This window comes from Sturnira hondurensis, unplaced genomic scaffold (assembly GCF_014824575.4).
Source record: "Sturnira hondurensis isolate 20B ecotype Veracruz unplaced genomic scaffold, ASM1482457v3 Scaffold0017394, whole genome shotgun sequence".
Taxonomy (NCBI): Eukaryota; Metazoa; Chordata; class Mammalia; order Chiroptera; family Phyllostomidae; genus Sturnira; species Sturnira hondurensis.
Window position 1 is genome coordinate 6,647,116 of NW_028090025.1, and position 7,061 is coordinate 6,654,176.

Here is a 7,061-nt window from a genome sequence, read left to right on the forward strand (position 1 = left end):
GACTGCATTAATCCTCCCTGCAAGGTGTTACCTCAGCTGCCCCGCCCCCCCCACCCCCCGCCCCCGTGCAGGCTGTGTTAATAGCTGAGGATGAGGGAAAACTCAGTTTGAGCAGAGGCCTTCTCGGTACCTAACCCTGGGAACAGAAACTCCTGCTCCTCATTCCAGCAGGTCCTCAATTGCCCTGGACTTGGTCTAAGGAGACGGCACCACGTTTGGCCTTCTAGATGGGGGGCCAGAGGCAACCCCCAACTCCACCTGGGAGCCTCCTCCTTCTGAGTGTGAGAACAGCCCTTAGCCCAGTGCACACCTTGACTTTCCTCATTGAGCTCAGCACCCACAGCTGTGTTCATTGAACCGTTCAAAAAGTTTATGACATCATGAGACTCAGCGCCTCGCCACACCACAGACATCCCAGGTGTGAGCTTATCATCAGCCGTCACAACGTAGGCTGACAGGGGAGCAGCCCCACAACTCCAGGGGTCATCTGAGAGTAACATTATTGCACCTCAACCTTTTTATTTCTAACATAAGCATAATAATGACACATACCTCACTGGGAGAGTGGAGTAAATTAAAGTGAAATAATGTAGATGGAAATCCTGGAAAATGGAGGTGGATTAGTTAGGGTTTAAGGCTCTAAGCAACAGAAACAAACAATGTCTATCTTATACAAAGAAGCAAAAATGTATGTAAAACGTATAGAATACCTGGCAACAAGGAAGGGAAATGGAAGGGCCAGGGCTTGAAAGGGACAGGGGCAGGCTCGGTGTGCTAGGCAGGGTTTGAAGAATGACCCCCAACGGTCTTTGGCCTTAGATAACTCTTCCCCTTGGATTTTTGGTGGAATCTGTGATTATGATAATGTATCACACCCATTTTTATATTACGTTATGTAGCAAAATAGATTTTGCAGATATAACTAAGTTTACTAATCAGCTGACACGAAAAGGGAGGTCATCCGGGTGGGCCTGATCTGACCACGGAACCCTTTAAAAGTAGAACGTTTTCTCTGGCTGGTAGCAGGAGAGGAAATCGAAGAGACTCTACGTGTGAGAACTATGTGGTATCTTCTAGAAAGGAGGAGATGCTAGGAGGTGAGCGTTTCCCCTAGCTGAAAGCCAATAGGAGGCTGGGGTGTCAGTCCTACAACCACAAGGAACTGAATTATGCCAACAATTTGAGTGAGCTTGGGAACGGGTTCTTCCCCGGGGCCTTCAGGAAAAAAATCCAGACCAGCTGGCATCTTGATTTCATTTTTGGGAGACCCCAAGCAGTGAATCCAGCTAAACCCGCCCACACTTCTCTGACCTTCAGAATTGTGAGATAATAAATGAGTACTTTGTTTTATTTTTGTTTTTGTCCATAGTTAATGACTTTTATGCTTTTTAAACAGATGTTATTTATTTATTTTTAGAGAGAGGGAAAGGAAAGGAGGAAGAGAGGGAGAGAAACATCAACGTGTGGTTGTCTCTGGAATGTCCCCCACTGGGGACCCAGCCCACAGCCCACACATGTGCCCTTATTGGGAATCAAATCACGACCTTTTGGTTTGCAGCCTGTTCTCAATCCACTGAGCCATACCAGCCAGGGCTATGCTATCTTTGACATGATTTTAAATTTCATATTATTATTACAGTGTTTATAAGCACAACTTGAAAAACCAGAGTAACAGTTTTCTATGCTGCATGACAAATTACCGTGAATATAAGTGGCTTAAACCAACACAAATTTATTATCTCCAAGTTTCTGTGGGTCAGAAGTCCAGGCATGGCTCTGGGTCTCACCTGTCTGAAATCAAGGTGTCAGCTGGGGCTGAGGTGTCACCCACGGCCGGGGCCTCTTCCAAGATCTAGTGGTTGTTGACAGAGCTCGGTTACTTTAGCGGTGGACCTAAGGCCCTCAGCTCCAGGAGCTGCCCACTGCTTCTTGCCACGTGACCCTGCCCACGCACAGCTGTTTGCTTCTGCAGGGCCAGCTGGAGAACATCACTGAGTCTTTTAATTTCTTGATTTCCTGTGTCTGACCCTGAGACCCAGATTCTAAGGGTTCATGTGATTAAGTCAGGCTCACTCAGGATAATTTCACTTTTGATTAACTGAAAGTTGACCAATTAGGGCCCTTAATTACATCTCACCTTTACCATAAAATGTAACCTGATCAGTGCAGGGATGTCCCACACACACTTGAGGGAAGGGAATTGTACAAGGAGTGTCCACCAGGGGGTGCCAGTTTGGGGGCCCACCTTAGAATGCTGCCTGCCACCATTTATTGAGCATTTACTATGTACCACACACTATACTATTTCAATGTACCCATTTAATCCTCACATCATCTCAGTGAAGGAGAGGCTACTGCTGTCCCCAATACACAGATGAGCAAGTTAAGGCCAGTGAGTGGCAGAGCCAGGATCGGGACTCCACTCTCTGCCTCTCCCTGTTTCTCCTCTCCTATCCTCCCCTCCTCTTCCCCCTCTCCTCTCTCTCTCTCTCTCCTTTTGTGTGTGTGTGTGTGCGCGCGTGCGCACGTGTGTTTCTTCCTCTTTCTGTCTCACACACACAGAACACCTCCCCTGATTCTTTTCCTCTCCAATCTTTTGGTGAGTGTAGGTTCAAAGGTCTGAGGAAATGGGAATGTTTGGGGGAAGAGAGCTTGTAAATCCCAATGTTATTCATTGTACTTGACTACTGAGCACTTCCTGCGTGCCGTGCTGGGCTTAGCACTTTTCACCCCTCATCCCATCCTCACAGCAACCCCAGTTGCTATTATTATACCCATTTGATTGATAAGGAGTTGGGGGCTCGGAGAGGTTAAGCCACTTGCCCAAGGTCACACAGCAACTGACTGATATGGGATGCCCACTCACATTAGCCCAACCAACTGCTAGCTTTCCCCTGAACCCCAGAGCCTCTCCCCGGAGCCCTGACTTCTCTGCCACCATGGTGAGAAGCTGGGACAGCCCTAATGCTCGAAACCTCAGCTCGCCTAGAATGGGAGCAGGAAATAAACAGAAGGCCCTGACGCTCCCTGCCTCCCAGCTCCACAGCTGTGTCGCTCTGCTTTGCATTCACGACAACATCAATCTTGTTCAAACCCCGGAGCCCATGAGTCCTGCCGGTCTGGCGGCCTCTGAGTCACTGCACACTGGCAGACGGCGCTAAACTAATTTCCCTGCTTCTCTGGGAAGGATTTGGTTACTGTCTCCCTGGCTTGGAGCCATGCAGACGGTGGCAGGAGGCTGGCAGAACCCGGGGGCTCCCGAACTGCTCTGGGAGAACCCAGACTGAGATAGGACAAGGTCCTGATTAGCAAAGTGGCTGCGGCTTGGAGAGGGTCCAGGCTGCAGCCCGAACTGGATTAAGGGGTGGGACAGTAGGTGCCAACCCACAGGGCTGGTGCTAAAACTTCCCTGGAAATGTAACAGATAGAGAGCTGTCATTATTTTTGACAATGACTTACAGGGCTCGTGTACTGTGCATACGGAGGATTTGATCCTCATTACAACCCTACAAGGTAGGGGCTACTTATTATTGCCATTACAGATGAGGAAACTGAGGCACAGAGCTCCAGTAACTTGCTCAAAGTCACAAACCTGGTAGGCATTGGAGCCAGATTTTTAACTCTGACCGCTGATTCAGCAGGACACTGTGTCATTTGCCTGTCACTGTGCCCACACATCTTGGTCCAGTCCTGTGGATGGCACCCACATGAGGAAACTCAGTAAATCTGTTGCCATCTTTCTATCTCTGGAACTGGTCTTGAACTGGTCCCCAAGTGGGTAGTGATGTGGTTTCAAACCAAGCCGAGCCATCTTCCCAGTGCCTGTCTTCCTGCGTCCCTTACGAGACTGATGCTACTTTCCACTCGCTGATTCCTTGCACAGAGACAGCCTGAGCTAAGGGAAGAAGTCAGGGCAAAGGAGCCAAATTCAGATGCTGCTTCTGCCACTGCTGATGGCCTTGGGCACTTACCTCTCTGAACTTGCTTTGCCTGAAGAAAGGGCAGTGATAACGCACACCTGGCCGAGCTGTCAGAATTAGCAGGTACGTATGTCTATAATAAGGGCACACAGTCAGCCCTCAGTCAGTGACAGTGGTTAAGCACACAGATTCTAGGGCCCACCTAGATCTACAGTTGTGTGGTCCTTCAGATTTGTCATTGAACCTCAGGGTTTTCATCTGTATAGTGGGGGTGCTAATAACACCCACATTTTAATGAGTTAAAATATAGACCTATTTAGGACGCCAGTGAACATTTAATACTATAATGATTTTTAACATCGTGATAGCAGAGAGGGAGCATGTCCCATTTCCACCTAAACCTTGGCTTTGGCAGATGGATACTAAGATTCTGCCAAATGAACTTTGTTAAAAAAAGATTTTATTTATTTATTTTCAGAGAGAGAGGAGGAAGGGGGAAAGTGAGGGAGAGAAACATAGACATGAGAGAAACATCAATGGTTGCCTCTGGCACGAGCCCTGATGTGGAACCGACCCTGCAACCCAGGCATGTGCCCCGACTGGGAATCGAACCAGCGACTCTTCGCTTGGTGGGATGACACCGCACCAGTCAGGGCTGGGCTTTTTAAAACGAATCTTATTACAACAAAGTGATTAGTAATAGAGCGGCTCCTGGGGACAATTCAGTAGCATTTAGTATAAAGTGGTAAGTTTTACCTGGTGTGTATTTTACCACAATTAAAAAAAAAAACACAGTATTCTACCCATTCATTTGGCCATCCTAGAAATGTCAGAAAGTCTGGACTGTTTTGGACTGTTGAGTGATCTGTGGGTTTCATATTATTATTTTATTCAAAGAATGCTGCTGGCCACACAGTGCTATTTGAAGGAGCAGAACGGTGCCCCCTGCTGCGAGGGCAGGTCTCCTGGGCTGCAGTCCTGTGCATGTGCGTTACTGACTGACGGTGGACCCGTGAGTAGATGCAGCGAGGCCAAGCTCAGCCACGGCCAGAGGAAAAGGGTGTGACTGTCACAACCCCCATCCAAGAACCATCGATGCCCTGTGTCAGCAGGCATGGGAGTGTCCCTTTAGAAGCCTCCTGAATCCATTTTTTAAATGATTTCTCCATGGCTCACAATGCACCATAAATTTATCAAATTTGACTCCTCCAAAATGCCAAGCGGGAAAGGATATGACAAGCTCCAGCATCTTCAAACCCAGTTATGCAAGACAACTGAAATGAAGGCTTTGGAAGACTGCCCCTTCTCTCCAGGTTAAGAGCTGCTGTGTGGCTTTTAGAGCTGAAACCCCCAAAGCCGCAGGTGTTTGAAAGGTGGCCACGGAGGGAAAAAGCCGGTGCCCTCTGCTCATCTCATCGGCACCAGCATATTTTGGCAGGGCCTCAGGGCAACTGCTCAGAGAGGCACTGGTGGTCCTCGTGTCTGGGCGTTTGGGTGGTAGCAGGTGGGATGGAACACGTCCCCAAAAGGCCCTGCTGGGGCACTTACGGCTTGCAGGGGTTTGGCATGTGACGTAAATCCAAACATTTCAGTGTAAAAGCTGGAGCCTGAGATCCACCAGGAAAATCTTAACATTTGTTTAATTTTTTTTAAAAAAGCTTATAGATAGCGAAGAACTATGTCTGTGATTGTCTGGAATTGTGTTAAGTTTTTATTTTCTGAGCCAGTCGAAGATTTTCTTCCTTCCACTTGGAGAAGGCCAAATCCCAGCTGAGTCCTGCTGATCCTTATCTAGCTTCTGGATCACATCCTCTTTGGATAATTGGCATCAGTGAGCTCAATAAATTCCAGGCTTCCTCCTGAGAGACTGAGGAGCCTGTCTCAGAAATGTGTGGCAGTAAAAGTACTTTCTTAATTCTGTGGGCAATACAGCCAGGCTCTGGTTTCTCCATGAGACAGAAGTCAGGCCTTCAGACTCCAGTTCTCAGCATCACTGAGAATAGCGAGGTTCCTCGGGAACAAAGAAGCTGCGTTCTCAAATGGAACCCAACCAGTCTGCAGTTAGAAGTAACTGGACGTATTATGTTATCAGTTATCACTGATAACTCCAACTGTATACAGCCAAGTCTTCTGGGACCAATCTTCCCTTTAATAATAGTGCTTTTAGCTGGAAGCATTAGAGCTTGCAGAAAACCCAATTCAGCTGGCTTAGGCGATGATAAATGTGTAATCTCATATAACGAGATGAAATCATAAACAAAACAAAAATGGTTATTCTCACCACTTTTACTCAGCATTGTACTGGCAGCCGTGGTCATGGCAGTGAGGCAAGAAAAAGCAATAAAAGCATAAAGACCGGGAAAGAGGAAGTAAAACTCTATTTGCAGATGGCACGATTATCTAATAGAAAAGCCTAAAGAATCTAAAAACAACAATTTAGAACTGATAAGTGAGTTTAACCAGATAGCAGGGTACGGGGCCAATATATAAAATGATCACATAACGAGGTGCCCACAGGGAAATTGGTCTCAGCGGTTCAGCAACATCACGGAAGTCCTAGGTTCTCCTGAGCTTTCCACGGTGCCAAAGCAGTGTTGTCCCTCGTGGGTGCACTATCGCTGACAGCCCCAAACGTCACATCTGCGCAAAGCAATGTCCAAAGGCCAGAGCGAGAATAGGACATGCTTCTTCCTCGCGTCCACTTCTAAGATGAGGAGACTTTCAGAGCCCCGCCCCCAGGCTGTCCTTCACTGGTCAAAATGGCGTCACATGCCCTGTTATGAACCAGTCACTGGCCAAGGAAGCAGGACTGTCATGATTGGCTTGAAATTTTCCTTTTCCCAGCCACATACCACTTCTTTTTTTTTTTTTTTAAGATTTTATTTATTTATTTATCTTTAGAGGGGAAGGAGAGAGGGAGAGGAACATCAATGTATGGTTGCCTTTCGTGCGTCCCCTGCTGGGAGTTGGCCTGCAGGGAACCAGCCTGCAACCCAGGCATGTGCCCTGACTGGGAATCGAACCAAGATCTTCTGGTTCGCAGGCCCGCGCTCAATTCACTGCACATACCACTTCTTGAACCCAGTTCTTAATGCTGTTTTTCTGGTCTGGTGCGCTGGGAACCTGGCTGTGTTGCCCACC